Consider the following 20,557-nt stretch of genomic DNA (forward strand, 5'->3'; position numbering starts at 1 on the left):
CTCATCTCCCGAGGGGCAAACGGAGGTGCAGTGCTGACTGGGTCACGGGCGCGAGGGTCTGTGGGCACCTCACCCTCCACTGCCCGGATGCCCGCCCTTCCCTGCTGGCCTCTGATTGCATTCTGCCAAGGCTGAGCCGCCAGGTGAGGGCTGGAGGGCGGAGGGGCATGCCTCATATCCGCTCCTCGGGCAGCGGCGGGCAGGCCTTCGGGCCGCTTTGGACTGGACGCCTTCCTGGACCGCAAGGCCCCACCTTCCTGCACCCAGGCCAGCACTTAGGCCGTCCTGCGGCCCCTGACCCTGACCGTCAAACTCACGCCAGACGTTCCACTGTCCACTGGGAGCCAGGCAAAGAGCATCCAAGATGGCCCGGCCTGAGAAGCCAGGGTGGGCCAAGGACTCAGGTCAGAACGGGACGGGTCGGTGAGTGGCGATGACCCTTCAGACAGCATTCAAAGGCCAGGACGAGGCAGGTCTTAAACCCTCCCCCGCCACCCAAACACGGTGGCTCCGGGGGTGGCTGGGGTGGTGGTGGTGGGAGGCCTGGGCTCGGGGCCTCACCCTCCCAGGACGGGACGTGCTGCGGTCACAGTGGAAGCCTGTGTGGACAGGCGGCGTCCAGGACGGCACACGTGCTGCCTGCCAGTGACTCGATGCCAGCATCGCCAAGGTGACCCGTGGTAGGCACCGACTCCTCTGTGTCCCTTCTCCACCCCAGGCTCCCAGGCTCCCCCAGCCCCCCTTCTCCCGGCCCCTCCTCCCTCCCCGCCACGCCCCCCATCTCTGATGTCTCCAGAGAGGTCATCAGGACCCCCCGTGGATGGGGATGCGCACGTCTGTGCTGGACGGCATGCAGCCTTGGAAAACCCCCACCCTTGTCTATTTAAGCCATTAGGAGTGGGTCTCCATGGAAACCACGGCACTGGGGGACCCGACACGGATGAATATTCAAGGATCAGGCGCGGGGTGCCGGGGAGACTGTTGGCTTCCTGCAGTGACCAGCGTGGGGTCCTGGGGACTGAGTCTTCTGGGGAGGACGCACTGAGGCCTGGGCCTCTCAGCCACGCGATCGGGTCGCTGTCGCCGCCACTGTATGGAAGACAAAGGCCCAGGGGCGTGGGGCTGCCCGCGCAAGTCCGGAAGATGAAAGTGAACCCCGCAGGGCCTGGCTGGACCTGGGGCTCCTCCCCACAGCCTGACACGACGGCTGAGTGGCCTCCAGCTGCAGCGTGACCCGCCCCGTGCCCCGCCGGCAGCCACGAAAGCTGGGCGGTGTTGGTCCCTCAGTCGTGCCGTGGCCGACTCTGCAACCCCAGGGTCTGTCCATGGGGTTCTCCAGGCGAGCACAAGGCGAGCACACTGGAGCGGGTTGCCACTCCCTTCTCCAGGGGATCTTCCTGTCCCAGGGATCGAACCCAGTTCCCCTGCACTGCAGGCGGATTCTTCACCGTCTGAGCCACCGGGGACGCCCTGGTCATCCCATTCACCATCCCTGACTTGGTCTGTCTTGGCACTTGTAACAAAAGCCTGCAGAAGTGGTGGCCCCATGAACCGCAGACGTTTACTGCTTACAGTCTGGCCACTGGAAGCCAGGCACCAGCGCGTGCGGTCACGTCCGGGTGAGGACTGTCTTCCTAGGTTGCAGCCGGCCCTTCTCCCCGCGTCCTTGTGAGACAGAGGGGGTAAGGGGCTCTGTTGGCCTCCTCTACAAGGACACAGATCCCACCCGCAGCTGGTGAGTCAAACCACCTCCCGAGGCCCATCCACACATAACCTCAGGCTGGGGGTAGGAGTTCAACGTGTGAGCTGTGAGGGAACACTCAGACCACACCTGGACCTCGTCAGGCTGCTGGGGTCAGGAGGCGACGGAGCAGAGCACGTCCGGGGCCTGGCACAGCCTGGCACCTGGGTGGAGGACCTGGGGAGCCTGGCACGTGGAGACCAGGGGCGAGGGTCACCCCATCCACCCTTTGGAGACTTAATGCCCACGTGCAAATCTGCACCTGTGACTGTGCTTTGAACAGAATGTCCTGTGGGACTCCAGCCTGGCACCGCTCATCATCAGAGACGCCCAGGAAAGCTCCATCTCTCACCAGCATTGAGTTCGAGGCCCCTTCAGGCCTGACTGGGGCCCGGGCCAGGCTGTGCCCCCAGGGGAACTCGCTGCTTCCCAGGCGCTGCTCAGATGCGGCGGGGACGCGCGTGGCTGCGCGCGTGGCTGTGGGTGTGGACGCCACCTCCCAAGGGCTGGCTCAGTCTCTTTCACGGGAAGCTGGCCATCCTCCAGGGGTGTGGCTCCTGGTCGCCGGGGGGCATCTCTGGAGGTGGGTCAGGGGTGCCCCCTTTCTGACTGCGCTCCATTTCCAGGGACCAGGGGCGCTCCACCCTGGACCTCGGTCCAAGGCTACATTTAGTAAAAGAAACATGCACTCATTTTAACTGTTGTTGCTTGCCACCTAGAAAGTGGCGTTTGGCACGTGAAGGATTCCAGAACCGGGATCTCTGGTGTGAAGCGGTCTCTGGTGGTGGAAGGGTCAGGGTCATGGGCATGTACCCTTCATGTATTAGAAGGTGGTCTTGGCCGCCCTCCAAGCAGAGGTTGCGGTCACAGGGCAGGACTGGGGCCTGGCTCTGCCGCTTTACCTCCCGAAGCCATGGTTTCCTCACTGTATCAGGGTAGGGGCCCCCCAGCACAGGGCAGACGGCACCTCATCACCATGTAAAGGCCTGAGCAGGGCCCAGGGCTGTGTGCCCAACGAGCTGTGCCCACTGCCCCGGAGGTGGGCGAGGTTAGACCCCCACCTCCTTCCCGGCTGGGTCCCCGCCCACAGGGCTGCTCTGAGCCTCCTTGAAGGGTCGGCTTTCTGCCCCAGAACAGAATCAGCCGTCTCCTTATTCACCCGCTTCTGGCTCTTTAATCACTGGGATTGTTGCTCTGGGACAGATCGCTGGGACAGACACGTGGTTGGATAGGTGGGTGCGGACGCTCCCGTGTGTCCACCAGGGGCTCCTCTCCCTGCTCTGGGGACCAACTCGCACCCCGTGCTGCCCTTTCGGGGGATGGCTCAGTGACCGCCAACCTGAGGAAAGACAAGTCAGATCATAAAAGGGAAGAATCAAGGTGACCCCAAAGGGAAAGCAGTCAAGATCTCCAACCTTACTCAGAGGCAGGCACACATCCACCCGCCTTCAGCCCGTCCCTCTGGCCTGGGAGCAGCCGCCAGGACACAGAGCCTGGCCTCCTACTCAACCATCAATGCCGCAGCCCCGGGGAGGCCCAGGGCGGCCCAGGAGACCTGCTCGTTGAAGTGGAGAAAGCTGACCTGAAGTGAGCGGTGTGAAATGAAATCATGTCCATGGTGGGTGGCTGGGAAGACAGACAGGACAGACCAGGGCTTCCCAGACCAGGAACCCCCCGAGGCCATGCAGACGGCACCTCCATCACGCCCTGAGATAAAGGTAAAGGTGAAGTCGCTCAGTCGCGTCCGACTCTTTGCAGTCCCATGGGCTGCAGCCTACCAGGCTCTGTCCATGGGATTTTCCAGGCAATAGTACTGGAGTGGGTTGCCATTTCCTTCTCCAGGGGATCTTCCTGACCCAGGGATCGAACCCGGGTCTCCCGCATTGTAGACAGACGCTTTACCGTCTGAGCCACTAGGGAAGTCCAAGTTCAAACCCTGGCTCTTCCTTATAGCAACAGGCTCTCCTCTGCTCTGTGTCACTGGGGGGCCAAATAGGAAGAAAAATGCTGACCTCTTAGGACCGCTGTGTGGACACCTGTTTATTATTATTATTATTACTTTTATTTTCTTACATTTTGGCCATGCTGCATGGCATATGGGATTTCAGTTTCCCAACCAGGGATGGAACCCACACCTCCTGCATGAGCAGCATGGAGTCTTAACCCCTGGACCGCCAGGGAAGTCCCTTTTATTTTTATTTTTTTTCTTACTGAGAAGCCCAGGTCCAGAGCAGAATGACTACACAGAAGTGTTTCTGCTCTGACCTCCTTCCTTTAGCATCCAGGGACTTCTGATTCAAGATGCAGGCTGAGGGGACGGTGATGGCCCTGGATCACAGAGGGAGCCCTGCCCAGCACACAGCCCTCCTCCGGGTTTTGCCACAAGGGACCAGGGAAGGTGAGGAAGGTCCTGCCAGGTGAGGAGAGCTGTGAGCCAGGTGCTCAGGCCGCCCCACGGAGCCTGGGGAGGGGGGCAGGGTGGCGTTTCAGGAACTGCCAGGCGCCCAGCAGGCTCTCCTCCACGCACAGTGGTGAGGGCGGGTCTCACCTCCAGGTGCGGGGGCCCAGTCAGGAGCCTGAGGCCAAGAGGGGCTGGCAGGGGGACAAACGGAAGTGCTCTCCAAAGAGCGGCCTCTGCCCTGCAGTTCAGGAGAGCGGCCCCTGCCCAGGAGCCCTGGACACTGGGATCCCCAGCTCCTGCCTCACTCTCACCAAAGCCCCAAGACGTGCTCCCATCGTAACGGCTGTCAGCCCTCCCCGGAGCGGGTGGTGAAGACAGAGCCAGCTGTCACCATGGGGGTTAGCGGTGCAAAGTCAGGAGGCGGCGGGGAGGAACCAGGAGGAAAGGGGATGCCGTGCTCTGGAACTAACCAGCTCCCCTGTGAACAGAGCTAATGGAACGGCCAGAGCAGGCCTTCCAGGTAAGACAGACACTGTTGGAGGCGAGGGAAGGCCCGAAAACCCCGTGTGAGATGGACCAGTGTAACTGACTCACCGTGCGGGACGTCTGAAGCTAACACAACATCGTCAGTCAGCTGTTGCTGCTGCCCAGTCGCTCCGTTGAGTCTGACTCTGCGGCCCCACGGACTGCAGCCCTCGGGCTCCTCCATGGGACTCTCCAGGCAAGAATACTGGAGTGCGCTGCCATTCCCTTCTCCAGGGGATCTTCCCCATCTAGGGATCGAACCTGCGTCTCCTGCATTGGCAGGCGGGCTCCTTACCACTGAGTTACCTGGGAGGCCCAAGTCAAGTGCCCTTCAGTTTAAGACCCTCAGTCAACGCTGAGCAGAAGAACGAGTGGATGAGCTGGGGCAGGCGACGCCAGACATGTCCGCCGGGGGCAGTCAGCCCTTGGCATAAGGAAAACGCAGAAGTCAGGACCGAGGAATGGTCTTCTCTCCGAAAGCTTGGGCCCGATCTCTACTGAGAGACCCCCACTCTGTCCCAGCCCCCAGGACTCACAGACACACGTCCCTGGCGTGGCGGCTGCTTTGCCCCCTCCTTGATGACCTCACGCTGGCTGAGTGATCAGGCGCTCACTCCCCGGCCACACCTACAGCTTGGCGCTCCCCTGCCCCCTTGTCTGTGCGGAAGGACCCCAACTCTGTACCGCTGTGTCAGCTTGCTGGTGCCGCTGAAACAAAACCCCAAAGGCTGGGGGCAGGGCGCAGTCCTGGAGCTGATGCTGACCGCGGCGAACTGTGCATTCAACAAGGGCGGACGTGGTCCATCTCTTGTGTGAAGTGAAGTCGCTCAGTCGTGTCCGACTCTTTGCAACCCCGTGGACTGTAACCCGCCAGACTCCTCTGTCCATGGGATTCTCTAACCAGGCAAGGATACTGGAGTGGGCTGCCATTCCCTTCTCCAGGGGATCTTCCAACCCAGGAATCAAACCCGGGTCTCCCGCATTGCAGGCAGATTCTTTACCGTCTGTGCCCCCAGGGAAGCCCTGTGTATTCAACTCATACACATTCAACCACAATTAAAAGTAAAAAATAAAATTCAAAGGAAAGGCCCTCTGCCTGTGTCTCCAGTGAGAGGTGATATGAACGCCCTCTTTGAAAAGCCAGCCTCCACCAGGGCTGCAGGGGTCCCGGACTCTGTCCGAGGAGCCCACAGCTGAGCCCGCTGAGCTGGCAGACAGGTGGGCAGGGCCCCAGCTGGCTGACCGAAACTTCTCAGTGGAAACATCGGGTAATAACACTTAGGGGCCCTGCCCGGCTCCTCACAGGAGTGAGATACAGGGTGTGTGGTCCTGCCCAAGGTTGGTCCCGCCCTGAGCTCCAGCCCAGGTGCCGGCCTCCTATGGGGGGAACTGGGGTCACCCCATATCTGTGTCTGCCACACAACTCTGCTCTGAACCAACTTCCTCTGGGCAGCCTGCTACCGTGGAGACGCCAGTCCCCAGTCCTGAGATCCGGGCATGGCACCTAGGAGTCTGCATTTCATAAGCTCCATAGCTGATCCCAAGAGGCCTCCGGGACTGCTTTAGAGAAACTGCTTGAGAATCCCCAGCACTTACGGTTGTCTGATCCCACTTCATCCTTATCAGAGCCCAGCAAAATAAACATTACGAAGCCGCCTTTTAAAGCAGGTTTTTTGAACCACGATTTCATATAACACAAATTTTAGCTGTCACAAGTCTGTCTCAGAATTGCTATCAAGATTGTACCGGGTCTGGTAAGTGCTTTGTAAACTGTTGAGTGCTCTATACACAGAGAGGGGTTTACTATTGTAGTGGATTATTGCTGTTTTTACTGGACAAGTACTCGGAGGAGGGCGGGGCGTTCTGAAACTTTCTCTGAGGGGTTCCTAGAGAGGGGGAGGCTGCTGGGCGGGAGTGTGCTCGGCTGCAACAGCTGAGTATTATCTGGGCGCCTCACTTAGGAGCGGGGGGCTGCTGCCTTCAAAGTTTTCTTTTGGAAATAATCTCAAACTGCAGGTAAGTTACGAGAATGAAAGCAGAACAAAGAATGCCAGGTACCATTTACCTGAATTCCATTACTGCTAATGTTTTACCCCATTTATTTCATCGTTGATTTCCTCCTCCCCCCCCACCCTCCCCTCCCCTCCCCCTCCCCCTCCCTCTCCCCTCCCCCTCCCCCTCCCCCTCCCCTCCCCTCCCCCTCCCCTCCCCCTCCCCCTCCCCTCCCCTCCCCCTCCCCTCCCCCTCCCCTCCCCCTCCCCTCCCCCTCCCCTCCCCCTCCCCCTCCCCTCCCCTCCCCCTCCCCTCCCCCTCCCCTCCCCCTCCCCTCCCCCTCCCCCTCCCCTCCCCTCCCCCTCCCCTCCCCCTCCCCTCCCCCTCCCCTCCCCCTCCCCCACCCTCCCCTCCCCCTCCCCTCCCCCTTCCCTCCCCCTCCCCCTCCCCTCCCCCTCCCCCTCCCCCTACACCCCCATGGGAATGGGCAATTTTTCTCTGAACTGTTGGAGACCTAGCTGTAGGCATGGCAGCCCTTCACCCTTCAAGAGAGAGCTCTTCTCTTACGTAACATCAGTGCGATTATCAGCACAGCTCCAATATCCTTATCTAAGCTGCCGCTTAAGTTCCCACTTTGCCAGTTCCCACTTTGCCAGTTGGCCGGATGACGCCCTTTCTCGCCTTCTCTCTCTAGTCCAGGATCGCTTGGGAGTCAGGAGCTGCACTTACCTGCCTGTCTCTAGCTTCCTTTCATCTGGTGTGTTTCCGCAGTCTTCTTCTTTTATGTCACTAACATTTTTGAAGACTGCGGTTTTGTTTTTTAAATAGAGCGGTGCTCCTTGGGGTTTGTCTGACCCCTCCTCTCTATTAGATTCTGGCTGCAGTAGCGCACAGACGACGTGTCCTCCCCGCTTCCACGTGGAGCGCACACAACGAGCATCTGCCTCTCGCCGGCGAGGTTGTTTCTGGTGAGCTGCTCAAGGAGCCGTCTGATTCACCTGCTGTATTTCCTTGCAATTGATAAGCAGTCTGGAAAGCAGACTCTTTAAAGACCCTGGAAATGGTCATCAAAACATCCCTCTAGATTTAACATCCATTAGTGACTTGCGGATCCAATCTTAGGTTGCTAAATGTCGATTTTCCAACCCAGCAGTTCCTGCACGTGTAGCAGTTGGCATCCAGCGTGCTAGGAAAGCACTGAGTCTTCTGCCTCGTCCGTCTGTCATCCGTCCATCCTCCTGTCTGTCCATCTCTGTATCGTCTGTCAGGTAGGCAGGTGGGTGTGCAGGTTCGTAGGTATGTTTGTGTGGATAGATGCATCCATATCGCCATCTGTTACTCTATCCATCGATCCATCTATGGATCGTGAATGTAGGTAGGTGTCTTTTATCAGCATGAACACCTGTAATCCATCAGGGTCCTTCGTTAGCTTGATGCTCAGATCACCCCGAACGCCAGCCCCTGAGCACCCCGCTGAGCCGGCTCCGGGTCTCTGACGTCCCACCTTTGCTAGCATCTCTTTACTCTCTGGCAGACAAGAGGTTCCAGGCTCAAGGCGGGCTTTCCCTGCCGCAGCCCTAAAATCAGCCATTTCTCTTGGAAGCCTGGTTCCTTTTAGGAAAAAGTGTTTTAGAAATCAGAGTGTCTGGCCGCCAGGGGTCACGGACTCAGGCTTTCAGACACATCGGCAGAGGAACTGCACACACATATGTACGCGTGTAAGCACGCAGCAGACAGGCACACACACACGTGCATACACACGATGCAAGGACACTGAAAATGTAACAGTGAAGTAACAGTCAGTCGCTCAGACGTGTCTGACTCTTTGCGACCCCATGGACTGCAGCCACTGGGCTGCTCTGTCCCTGGGATTCTCCAGGCGAGAACACTGGGTGCCTTTAGTGGGCAGCCATTCCCTTCCCCAGGGGATCTTTCCGACCCAGGGATCAAACCTGGGCTTTCCACACTGTGGGCAGATTCTTTACCGTCTGACCACCAGCGAAGGGCCCTGGACACTGTACAGCTGCTGAGTTCATGCTGATCACCTGGGCTGGCGCCCGCCCCACCCACAATTCTGTCTCTTCTTCCCATGGCAGTGCCCCCAGGGGTGTGCCCTTAGCTTCTCAGCAGCCGGACAAGCTCAGTTCAGTTCAGTTCAGTCACTCAGTCATGTCTGACTCTTTGTGACCCCATGGACTGCGGCACGCCAGGCCTCCCGGTCCATCACCAATTCCCGGAGTTTACTGAAACTCACGTCCATTGAGTCAGTGATGCCATCCAACCATCTCACCCTCTGTCGTCCCCTTCTCCTCCTGCCCTCAATCTTTTCTAGCATCAGAGTCTTTTCAAATGAGTCAGTTCTCATCAGGTGGCCAAAGTATTAGAGTCTCAGCTTCAGCCTCAGTCCTTCCAATGAATATTCAGGACTGATTTCCTTTAGGATGGACTGGTTGGATCTCCTTGCAGTCCAAAAGACTCAAGAATCTTCTCCAACACCACAGTTCAAAAGCATCAATTCTTCGGCACTCAGCTTTCTTTTTAGTTCAACTCTCACATCCATACGTGGCTAGTGCAAAATCCATAGCCTTGACTAGATGGACAAGAGCCCGACCAGAGGCTGTTCTAACTTGCTCCCGCTTTTCCCTGCCCCATCTCCAGCCCCATCCAAGATTCGAGGTGTCCAGACCATCACTCTGGGTTTGCTTTTGTTTCCATTTTGGTTTTCAGGGTGCCTCTGGACCCATGGAGTTTGGTTTCTACCAGTTTGCTTTCAATTCTGTCTTCCCCTGTCGCCTCCTCGCTGATTGAATTGACTTGAATGTGTAGAACAAGAACCTGCTTCCAAAGGCGAACTTCACAGAGGAGTTCCCCCACCTGCTCTCCCGGCAGGGGAGGGACCTCATCCACTCCTTGCTTACTTGCCCTGAGTGTCTTCTCGTAAAGACAGGCCGTCTGGGTGCATTTTTGCTGTTCCTTTTCTTTATGACATACACGTGCCCGTGGTTGCACTGTTGCTGCCCTTCAAATATTACATCCTAGAAATCGCTCCAAAGTGCTTGGTGGAGACCCTTTGGCGAGTGGCCCAGCCCCACCCCGCTGTGGGTGTGGGGTACTCGGTCCCCACCTCCTCTTGCACCTGTAACTCTCCCGACTTTGCCGCGATGACTACTGATGGAGTGAACACCCTGTGCCCCTGTATTTTGTGATGTTGAAAGTGTATCTTTGGGGTGAATTCTTCAAAGTGAGGTTGCTGGGTCAGAGAGTAAATGCACCCGTGGATTTGTCCACCCACAAGGGGGACACCGGGTTCATTGCCACCGGCAGCGTCTGCGCCTGCCTGTTTACCCACACCTCCACCATCGCCTGGCCCTCCCATCCCCCTCCGGCCCCTGCCCTCGCCAGCAGAGCATGTTGTCAGACTTCTGGGTTTTTGCCAGTCAGATGGATAAGAGATGGCACCTTGCCTGGCTTCAGTCTGTAGCTCTCTTATATGGAGAAGCAAAGTGACTTTTCTCTTGTCCAAGGGCCGTTTTCACAGCCCTTTTAGGGAAGTATTTTTCATGTAGTTTGCGCTTTTCTCTACATGATTTTTGCACTTTTGTTTCCCACCTTTTAAAAATTCTTCACATATCAAGGCTTCTATCTACGAGGTAAGTTCCAAATGTTTTCTCCTAGTGTGTCTTTTACTTTACTTATTTTTCATGCAAGACTCCCCATTTTTGCAGACAAATGTGTTGCTGTTTTCTTTATCGGAGCTGGGTTTTTACTCACAGCTGGAAAGCCTTTCTCTGCACCCTGCTTACAGAAGGATTCACCTGTGTTTTCTTCTGGTATTTGTATATCGAAGTTTCCTACTTCCGGAGCTCTGATCTTGTGAGTTTATTCTTCTGCCTGATGTGAGAAATGGATCTAATTTTATCTTTTTCCAAACAATGATCTACTCGCCTGGCCTCATTTTACTTGACGGATCATGACTGCTGCGGGGAACTGAGACTCATCCTTCATCACACGCCGGACTCCGCCGCCGCGGCCTGGCTCCGTGGCTCTGCAGCTCCGCGGCCCTCCCGTGTCATCAGCCCGCTGTCTCCAGAAGAGGTCTGCGCAGCGTGTTGTAATGCCCACCCCGAGCCCCTCCTCCTCACCGCCCTCAGCTATTCTCGCCTGTTTATTTTTCCATACGAATGTTAACATCAACCGTGTAGCTCCATGAAAAAATGCTCATTGGAATTTTTATTAGGAGCCCATTAAATTTATACCCTAAGTTAGACAGAACTGACATCTTGATGATGTTGGGACGTCCTAACCTTTCTATTTTGGGTCTTCTTCGTGCCTCGCAGGAGTGTTTTATGGTTTCTTTCACATGAGCTCTGCACATGTCTTGTCAAGCTGTCTGCCAGGGGGCTGTGGAGCAGGGCCTGGGCTGCCAGCCAGTTGGCATCCCCACACCATTGCCTGGCCCTCCCATCCCCCTTCGGCCCCTGCCCTCGGACCCGTGTAGCCACTTCAAGGGGCCCCTTACTTCTAGCTTCTCTGCGTGTTTGGCCAATAGGAAGCCGCCAGAGAGAACAGGGCGGGTTGGGAGAGACAGGCTGATTCCCGGGCTCGCTGCTTGCCAGGCTGGGAAAGCGAGGCTGCAATGTGTCCGGGGCAGCCCTGTTTCTCGGCCACAGCCACAGCCCTCCCTCTGGGCTCCAGCCATGCCCCTTCCTGGAACCCTGGGTCCCAGGAGGTCCTGGCTCCCCTGCGGCCAGCCATGTCCACAGCTGCTCTCCTCAGATGCCATCCTCTCCATTGCCTACTGGTGGGGCCCCCCAGCCCTGACCCTGGGTCCCACCATTCTCTCTGCTGAGGGCCCACATGGAGCCTTGACCTGGGACCCCCTCACCCTCTTCTTCCTTCACTCCTCTCTGCCTGTCCCTGCCCAGCCTCGATCCATCCTTGGTCCCTGACCAGTTGCGGGTCCGAGGTCAGCCTCACTCTCACGTCCCTGGACACCTGGTAGGCCCTCCTGCCCTCCTCCCACCACTGTCTCTTTCTCCAGGCCAATCTCCGAATGGCCTTCAAGGGACTCTGCTCCCTTGTGAAACGAGAGCCTTGTTATGTCTCTTCCATGCGTGTCAAACCCCGGGAGATACCCAGCCCCGGATGGCAGACCAGAACCTGTGCTTACCTCCCATCTCCCCGAGATCCACAGAACCACAGTGACAATGACGCCCTCAGAAGGAAAGCGCGTAGGAGGGACACAGGTCACCAGGCAAGGGGAGCTTTCGATAAATGTCTGGACGGTGGAAGAGAGGCACGTGGGGTGACGGGTGGTGCAGAAGGGAGACCAGGGCGTAAACCCTGCAGGGGGGCTGCAGGAGAAGGGCGAGCCCACCCGCCCGACAGAGGCACACGGCGGCGCTGGGCGCACAGCCTGCAGGGGAGAAGCGGGAGGGGACCCCTGTCCCCCCGTCCCACCCACTTCCTCACTTAGAGGGCAGGCAGGCTGCTTGGACCCCCAGGGAATAAAACACTCCCTGGGTGAGTTGTCCTAACAACAAAATTGAACCTCTAGGGGACACCAGTTGTCCCCCACAAATCCTTTCAGGCTCCAGCTCCTGGAAAGGCCAAAGCAGCTTCTTGCCATTCCCCTAAAGCTAAGCTTCCAGGGCACACGGCTCAGCTGCCCAGCGGAGAAACAACTCTGACATGACAGCAGAGGAAGCTCACAGCAGCCAGGCAGGCGCTCCCTCCTGAACAGGGAGCCTCGCTGCGACCCCCAGGCAGGCGGACCGAGCGCCAGCGCGGGAAGAGCTGACCCCGGAGGAGACAGAGACGATCAAAGGAGCCCGAAACATTCTCAGAATCTCAAGAGCACAACGCGTATTTCTCATGTGAGAAAGTTAATCAAGGGTGCGCTCCGGCAAAAGCAGGGCATAAGACCAAGACAGAAAAAGATGTAGAAGGTGAGAATCAGGGAGCCTGACTCTGTGCAGGGGTGAGGGGAGGCCCAGGGCAGCACTGGGAGGAGGCCTGGTCAGCCGCTGGTCTACACTGGAGCAGAGGGGGAAGTCTACAGAAAAGGCAACGTGCAGAATGGACGTTATAACACAAAAGCAACCATTTTTAGGGAGGAAGTGATGATATAATAAAGCACGTGTCTAAAAACAAATGCCACTGAAACCTGCGGCAAAGAGCTGTACTAGACCTTTGGGGGAAATTGACAAGTGATGTGACATTGAGCAACTGGTGGGCGATGAGTAGACAGAACACATTTGCCTCGGGATTGCAGGAAGGGTCCTTGAAAACCCAGGGGCTGACAAAGGACCGGTGGAAAGGGGACATCATCTCAGCCCAGGCCTAGGCCCGCTCTGAACAGTGTTCACGCCGTTGGAGCAATCTGAATGCTCTTCCCTGGTTTTCTCATCTCTAACCTGACCCAGGGTCGGGCGGGCTCACAGGGTCTGCTGTGAACGTCAACTGCTCTGACAAGATGAAAATAGACCCTGTCGCTGGCAGGAGGGCACGCAGAACGGGCGTGCCAGTTTACAAAGATTCGTGTCCGTTCTGTCCACCTGTTTGTCGGTGGCTTTCCTCCGTCTCCCCCAGAATACATGCCCCACCGAGGAGCTCTGGTTCCCTCCCTCCTGGACCCTCTCACAGAGCCTGGGAACAGGAGGGTGCTTGGTCTCTGTTCATGGTCGACTGGGCCACACAAGCACAGTGGCCACCAGGCTCCCAAGGGGAAGCCGGTCACCACCACATCCCGCGATCTCAAGTCCAACCCAGCGCCAAAGGCCACGCCAGGCCCCCCGCTTCAGGTGCACCTGGCGTCTCCCCCTGGGAGTCTGCCCCCAGCCCCTCTCCAGTGCCTCTTCTTTGCCATCTGCCCACAGCTGGACCTCCTCCTCCCTGGGGACTGGGGACTCCCCAAGGGTACCAACTCTGACTCAGGGCTTCTAGGAGCCGAGGGCAGTGCCTGGCAAACAAGTGGTACTCAAAAGCCATCTGCCAACTTGTTAGTTTCTTGGAAGTTGGGTTTGTCTGCCGAGAACCTGGTGAAGTCATTGAAGCCTCACGCTTTGCTTCAGTCAAGGGAAAATCGGGGCCCGGTTGTTGAGCCAAGTTGTATGGAAACAATCGGGTAAAAGTCCCACACCTGTGGTTGAGAACAGGCTGAAATTCTGTAAAGCCTCTGCCTGCAATGCGGGAGACCTGGGTTCAGTCCCTGGGTCAGGAAGGTCCCCTGGAGAAGGAAATGGCAACCCACTCCAGTATTCTTGCCTGGAGAATCCCATGGACAGAGGAGCCTGGTGGGCTACAGTCCATGGTGTGCCAGAGTCGGACACGACTGAGCGACTTCACTTTCGCTTTCCCCACCTCCAGGAGCAGCCCCTGTTCCTGCTGGGAGGGGGCCCTGGACTGACACCTTGTCTGTAGCCTTTGCTGGTCACCAACCTCTGCTCCCCTGGTTTTGGGGGTGGCTGATCCCCACGTCCCCGTGGTCTCTGGGTGGATGCATGGCCTAGACCTCGCCCTTCATCCCCTAAGGTGCTTAGCGTGCGTGGATCTATCAGAATCTTCCCCAGGGCTGCTGAGCTGGGGTGGCGGGGGACCGTCACACATGTCCTAAGTGGACAGCAGCCTGCCTTGGGACGGAGAGTGTCTGTGCCGTCCCCAGACCCTGGATGACATGAGCCTTTAATCTCGGGCTGCGTTTGGCCTTGGCATTCACAGCCAAGCGGCCCTGATGGGCACGCGCTTGGGACACCATGCTGGGGGACACCCGTCCGCAGGGACCACAGTCATCCCCACCTTTCACGGGGAGCTCCCACCCTCTGGCTTCAATGAGCCAGTTCGTCAAGTCCCCATCTAGGATGGGCTCCAAGAAAGCCTGTGTGCTCAGTGCTCAGCCATGTCCGACTCTTTGCAACGCTATGGACTGTAGCCTGCCAGGCTCCTTTGCCCATGGGATTCTCCAGGCAAGAATACTGGAGTGGCTTGCCATTTCCTCCTCCACGAGAGAGGCTGACACCCAGTAAATGACAGGTGTGGTCACTCACAGCCCCCTGTGACTGTTCAAGGGTCTGTGCCGTGGGAACCAGAGCCCACGGGTTGTCTCGGCTGTGGCTACAAGCCAGGATGGCAGTCCCGGTCACCTCATGGGGACCTGTTCTGTGGCTGCGCCTGAAACACCCCTCCTCGTCTGATCCCTAAGGCAGGTGAGGACCTCAGCTTGCAGGCACAGTTGGGCTTGAACCCAGATCCCTGACCCCACCTGTGTCTCTGCCAGGGGTTTGTCTCAGACATCCACCTGCGGGGCTGGGAACAGGGCTGGTTTTCATCTGGATGTTGGATGATGAGACATGTGAGGGTCCCAAAGACCCCCCTGGCTCTGGCTGGAGTGGGTTGCTGCGCCCAAATCGAGGGCTTCCGAACCACGCCGGCCACTCTCAGCCCCGCCGTCTGCATCTCCACCATGGTCCTCTGCTGCAGGCTCCTAAGGGTTTTTCATGATCTGCTGAGGTGTCTCAAGAGGCACACGAATTATCTGAGCTGATGAATTTCCTCTCCAAAGATACACTTGCGGAAATTTCAGAAAAAGCAAACTGGGACTGTCTTTATTTTCCTCAGTGGAGGAGCTAGGGGTACAGAGCCATCTGCAGATGGAACTGGGGGCTTCCCTGTGGAGAAGTGCCCAGAGGCCCAGGGTCACTCATCAGCGCTGAGTCTGAAGCATGATTGTGTTGGGGAGGCAGGAGGGTGGCCTTTGGCTGGCTCCCACTGCTAATCTGGGGCGGGCCTGGCCCTGCTCTGGTTTCCGAAGCACCTTTGTGGGCCCCCTCTGTGCCAGGCCAGTCTGGCACACGTAGTGTACACAGCCAGAGCTCCACACCCCAGCACGTGGGTGAGGCCCGCAGCTGTCAGCTTGCCCTCGTTTAGGCCTCACCTTCCCCAGGACGGAGCCCACTGGCCAGTCCTGCCGGCACCAGTTCTCACCCGAGGTGTGGTGTCCCACTCCCGGGAGCCAAATCCTACCATCCCCAGAGTGTACCACCATCTCTGTCCAGAGATCCTCCCAGGAGGGCAGGGGAGCACCTACCACAAACTGCGCGGTGGGAAGGTTTCTGTAAGCCCCCCGCCCACGTTTAACCCTCCCCCATGTTTAACCCTCCCCCACGTTCATCTGCCTCCCGGTTAATCTCTGTTGAGAATTTCTTCTAAACCAGTGGCTGTCACATACATCCATTAACACATTAGGCCTTCAAAGGCCCAGACAGTAAGGAATCTGTCTGCAATGCAGGAGACCCAGGTTCAATGGCTCAATCCCTGGGTTGGGAAGATTTCCTGGAGAAAGAAATGGCAACCCACTCCAATATTCTTGCCTAGAGAATCCCTCGGACAGAGGAGCCTGGAGGGCTATAGTCCATGGGGTCGCCAGAGGGGGACACGACCGAGAGACTATCACTGGGGTAGACACTGCGATCGTCCCGGTTTCACAGGTGAGGAGCAGAGCCCCAGAGAGACTCAGAAGCTTACCGGGAGTCACGCAGCAAGGAAGCATCGGAGCCGAACTTTACACCTTTCCCCCAGCCCACCTCCCAGGTCACACTCTCTCCCATGCTGGGCACGCTGGGAATTGCACACCCAGCCTGGGGCCAGGTGCCCTTCGGAGGGGACCCAGGCGCCGACAGGGTCTGAGGCTCCCTCGTCTCTTTGGACCAGGTTCGGCTGCCCCACCTGGCAGGCAGGCCCACCAAGCACTGAGACTGTGACAACCAGCCCACCAAGCTGGGGAGCCGTCCAGTGTGGAAACAGCCTCCTCAGGGTTCTGTCTGGCGGCTCCTCTGTCCGCAGTGAGTAAGGAGGAGACAGGACGGTGAACACCCAGAGCCGTTTGGGGGACTGCTGGCCAAGTGTTCTCAGCAATGACGGGGGCTGTTCTCTCGCCCTGGAGGCTGAGTGTCTCCATCAGCCCCCAGTGCCCGCTCCTGCCCCCCTTGCTCATCATGACCCCTGAGGCTCATCCCAGCCCAGCAAGGAGCAGGATTCAGGGCTGTCGGCAGGAGCCTGTGGCTTCCCCTCATTCGATAAAATGAGAAAACAGTCCTGAGCACTGACTGCTCCTGGAAAATCCCCAGAATCCCAGGAAGGGGTCGGGTGGGATCGGGGGCTTGTCGGTCTCTCGGGCAGCTTACCGTCCAGCAGAGCATCACCGGATGGGACCAGGGAACGCAAGGCTCATGGCTCAGGGCCACCTTCCCTGAGGACCCAGAGTCGGCCGGCAGCCTGGAGACCTTGGCCAGCCCCGCCCCTGTTCTCCTGAGACAGTCAAGCCTGGGCCCCCGGCAGGGCTGTGCCCGCAAGGGCGGGGGTGCTCACCTAGGTCACCTACCTGGGAACATAGAAAGCGCTTCTCTCAGGAGCTACCCCCTTGAAACCCTGGTTCCCCGAGAGCCCCTGTCCCTGGCCTTATCAGTGCCGGGGGTCATGGGGGCAGGATCCAGGCACCCTGCAAGGAATTCCATGTGAGGATTTGATTTCTTGGCTGTACTTGCCTCTTTCCCCCAAAGTGGAGGGTGGAAACCCAGCTGAGTGAACCGGCTGGTTAAATTGACCTGCCCAGGGATGGGGGGCAGAGGAGGTACTGGGAGCCCCCAGATGGGGGCGGGGGTGTCTGGCGACCTCACCACCTGGAGCCCTGCCTTCTCCCTGAGGCCCAGGGCCTGGGGCCTGGGAAGGTCCGGTGCAGGCGGGGCTCCACCCTGCTTCTGATACGCCCACGGGCGCTGGTCACTGGCCTCCGGGCCTCGCTCCCTTGTAGGGGAAGGGACAACGGACCCTCTGAAACTGCGTATCCAGGGCCTCTGACCTCCGGTTTTGGGGGGAGCCGAGGGTGGCCGCGGGGAGCTCTGCTGCCTGCGGCCCGAAGTGTGAGACACCCTGTGTGCTGCAAGGCAGTGGAAGGAGCCTGCCCCATGGGGCGGAGAGAGGGGCACCCCCTGGCCTCCGCAGGGCCGCCCGCTGCTGTGTGCACACGTCACTCGCTCTCCAGAGCAGGGTCAGGCTCACAGCAAAATGAGCACAGCGACTCCCCACAGACCGCCGCCCCCCAGCGTCCAAGCCAGAGGTGCCCTTTGGAAATGCCCTGGCCTGTCCGTGTCTCCCGTGTCAACACAGATGGAAATATTCTGAACCCCAGGAAACCGAGAAAGAGGACTGATGGCGGGGTGGAGGGGCAGTGTTGGGTGGTGCTGTCAAGCCCCAGCCGCCCGGGAGGGTGTGGGCCGAGGAGGCCCTGCAAGACGGCCCCCCTGGGGGATGCAGGGGTGCGGTGGGGAGCAGTCCCTGGGGCCCAGGAGCACCCCAGATCCAGGGGGCAGAGGGGAAGGGCCCCGACATGCCCACTTGTTTCTCGGTGGGAGGCAGGCCTGTGTGCCCGCCAGTCTTTGAGGACCCAAGCAGCACAAGAAGGTGGGGGGGGCGGGGCGGGGGTCAAGCATCTGACTTGGAGGTGGGAAAGAAAGAACCCCAACCTGAGGGAGAGGGTGCTATGAGAGGCAGTGGGAGGGCAGGCACGGGGGACGGCATGGCCTCGGGGGCCGAGACAAGGCCCCAGGTGCCCTCCTGCCCCGCGCCCTTTGCGCTCTCCCAGCCACCAGGGGGCCGGGTGAGTGGGAGCTGTGTGTTCGGGGCATCATTGATCGAGCGTTGTGCTTTTCAAAGAGGAAATTGGCAAGAGGCACGTTGGCTCAGACGCGCGGCAACCCCAAAGCCTCAGATGTTCCCGGGCCCTGACTGCCTGTCCTGCGGCGGCTCTTAGTGGCTGTTAGCTTGGGGTTGACGCTAAACCTCGAGCAAGAAGAATGAAAATTCAGTCCCAACAGTCGTTGGCTCCTCTGCCTTGGAGATCGTGCAGAAACCAGATGATCAATGTTTTCAGACCCTTTAATGGAACATTATTTCCCTCTCCTTTGAAATCCGTTTCACCAAAGCCAAAGCTTCAGATAACGTTAAAGAGCTGTTGAAATGCCAACGATGGGATCAAGCAGGGGGACAGGGAGGCGTCAGCAAGCTGGGAGCCACAGAGGGGTCTGTGACCTCGTGAGAGAGCAGGACCCATGCTTTCCTCGTCAACCCCTGACACAGAGGCTGTGAAAATGCTAGCGAGTGGCTGTGAACATGCGTGAGTGGACGGATGCCTGAGGGGGTGTGTGAAAGGTGGGCCATAAGAAAGCTGAGCGCTGAAGAATTGACGCTTTTGAGCTGTGGTGTTGGAGAAGACTCTTGAGAGTCCCTTGGACTGCAAGGAGATCCAACCAGTCCATCCTAAAGGAGACCAGTCCTGGGTGTTCATTGGAAGGACTGATGCTAAAGCTGAAACTCCAGTACTTTGGCCACCTGATGCAAAGAGCTGACTCATTGGAAAAGACCCTGATGGGGGGAAAGATTGAAGGCGGGAGGAGAAGGAGACGACAGAGGATGAGATGGTTGGATGGCGTCACTGACTCGATGCGCATGAGTTTGAGCAAGTTCAGGGAGTTGTTGATGGACAGGGAGGCCTGGCCTGCTGCAGTCATGGGGTCACAAAGAGTCAGACACGCCTGAGCGACTGAACTGAGCTGTAAGAAACAAGCCTGCTAACCCCCCTCACGGTGTGATGACGCTCGGCTTGCCTGCCTCACAGGTGATCCAGTGATACCAGACCTCTCCCAGGGAGCCCTGGTGACCACCTGGATCTCCTCTGAGGGCCCCAGACGTGGTGGGGTCTCCCACCCCAGCCCAGGCACCCCAGGGGGCAACAATGGTTAACAGCATCCCAGCTCTGTCCACGCAGAGCAGAGGCTGGTTCAGTCCTACCGCGGAGAAGCTGTTTGAGGGCAGGCTGGGGACAGAGGAGTCTGGCCCGAGGGGTTCTTCTGGGGGGAAATCATAAAAAGCCCCGGTCAGACGGCTGGACCCCGAGCTGTCCTTTTTCTCAAAATGCCTTCTCCAGCAAGCAGTCCAAACGTGAGGACGCGCCAGCCTGTGCTGACACGCTGTGGTTGTGACACGTTTTTAAATAACTCACTAGATTGTGCTCACTGCTCATCTCTCTGTCGTCTCACACGCTGCTTTTCGTGGTTTGGGGGTTGACTCTGCAAACGTAAAGTGTTCCCTAGAAGCCTTCTCCAGGCCTCTGCCCACGCGCAGGTCGGGTGACAGGCCCCCCACGGTGGCTGAGCAGGTCTCATTTGCGTCTGTTGCAGCTCGACCCATGTGGGCAGCTCTTTCAGAAGCTGGTGTCACCAACCTCACGGCCGAGCGGGAAGGTGAAGCGGCCCGGGCAGGCAAGGGCTGGCGAGCATCCCCACGCAGGTGCCTCACGTGCAGCCTCTCACGTCTCCCTTGCAAGAACCCAGAGGGAAGGCTCTTTACCGTAACGAAGCGGGGGCTCAGAAAGGTGCCCGACATAAAGGCGATCGCTGTTTCCTCCGTCCCTCCGTCTTCTTCCTCATCCCCCACCACCCACCGAGTTCTGGCCCAGCGGATCCTCTCCAGGAGGGGCCCAGCCTCCTTGGAGTGCAAAGGAGGCCATTCCCTTGGCAACAGGGTCCTTCTGCCTCCCTGGGCAGGGCTGACTGCCTTGCCAGAAGCCCCTCCAGAGGGCCCCCCACCCCCCGTCCCCCTGCCTTGGGGCACTGCTGAGCCCCTTGAAGGAGGCAGGCCTCTGGGCCCCACCCTCAGGGGACCGTGGGTGGAATTTTTAAGCTGAAGAGGTATTCTTAAAGAGCACCCATGCAGCCTCGTTAAACCTCCTAAAATAATTGCAGTTAAGCAATTACTCGCTTTGTAAAGGCGTTCGGAGGTGTTCCGAGCCAGGTTCCCGTTTTGGGGGGTGAAAGCCAGCCGCTTTGTGCTGCAGAGCCGTGCTG

The sequence above is a fragment of the Budorcas taxicolor genome, chromosome 6 (assembly GCF_023091745.1).
Source record: "Budorcas taxicolor isolate Tak-1 chromosome 6, Takin1.1, whole genome shotgun sequence".
NCBI classification, from domain to species: Eukaryota; Metazoa; Chordata; class Mammalia; order Artiodactyla; family Bovidae; genus Budorcas; species Budorcas taxicolor.